We start from the raw sequence: 1,303 nt of genomic DNA, 5'->3' as shown, positions 1-1,303 counted from the left end.
TTAAAAACCAAGAAGGCCCCAGGATCAGATGGTTTCACGGGTGAGTTTTATCAAGCATTCAGGGACGAACTGACACCAATCCTACACAAAGTCTTCCAGAACATAGAAAAAGATGGCAAACTCCCAAATTCCTTCTATGATGCTAGTATAACTCTGATACCTAAACCGGGCAAGGATCCCACAAGAATTGAGAACTATAGACCAATCTCCCTAATGAATATTGATGCAAAAATCATTAACAAAATACTAGCCAAGAGAATACAAAAGTATATAAAACATATAATTCACCATGACCAAGTGGTATTCATACCAGGGATGCAGGGATGGTTCAACATACGAAAGACCATAAGTACTATACGTCACATTGAAGTGAAGAAATATAAGAACCATATGATAATATCAATAGATGCAGAAAAAGCGTTGGACAACATCCAACACCAATTCATGTTTAAGACACTCAAGAAGACAGGAATGGAAGGAAAATTCCTCAATACAATACAAGCTATGTATGAAAAACCAACAGCCAATGTGGCAGTCAACGGAGAAAAGATGAGATAAATTCGTCTGAAAAAGGGGACTAGACAAGGATGTCCCTTGTCTCCACTCCTTTTTAACATTGTGCTGGAGGTCCTAGCTAACAATATAAGGCAAAGAAAAGACATCAAAAGGATTTTTCTGGGAAAGGAAGAAGTGAAACTATCATTATTCGCAGGTTATATGGTTTTATATATGGAAAATCCTGAAATTTCCACAAGAGGTGTACTGGAAGCAATAGAGGAATATGGCAGAGTAGCAGGTTACAAGATCAAAAAACAGAAGTCTATCACACTACCTTACACATCAGACAAGGATACAAGAGGGGATCAAAAAGGGGGTACCCTTCTCAATAGCCAAACACAAATTTAAATATCTAGGGATATACCTGACTCAAAAAACAAAAGATCTGTATGAGGAAATCTACAAAACGCTATTAAAAGAAACCAAGGATGACCTCAACAAATGGAAGAAGATCCCATGCTCATGGATTGGCAGACTCAATATTGTAAAGATATCAGTTCTACCCAAGGCACTATATAAGTTCAATGCTATCCCGATCCTAATTCCAGCAACTTTCTTCAAATTCCAGCAACTTTCTTCAAACAGATTACCAACTTCATATGGAGGGGGAAGAAACCAAGAATTAGTAGAGAACTCCTCAAGAGGAAGGGCAAAGTCGGAGGGCTTGCTTTACCCGACATTATCACCTATTACATAGCCACAGTGGTCAAAACAGCATGGTACTGGTATAACGATAGATATTCAA

This window comes from Echinops telfairi, unplaced genomic scaffold (assembly GCF_000313985.2).
Source record: "Echinops telfairi isolate 266 unplaced genomic scaffold, ASM31398v2 ScPeMD7_18;HRSCAF=68, whole genome shotgun sequence".
In the NCBI taxonomy this organism is placed as follows: domain Eukaryota; kingdom Metazoa; phylum Chordata; class Mammalia; order Afrosoricida; family Tenrecidae; genus Echinops; species Echinops telfairi.
This window is presented reverse-complemented; position numbering follows the sequence as displayed.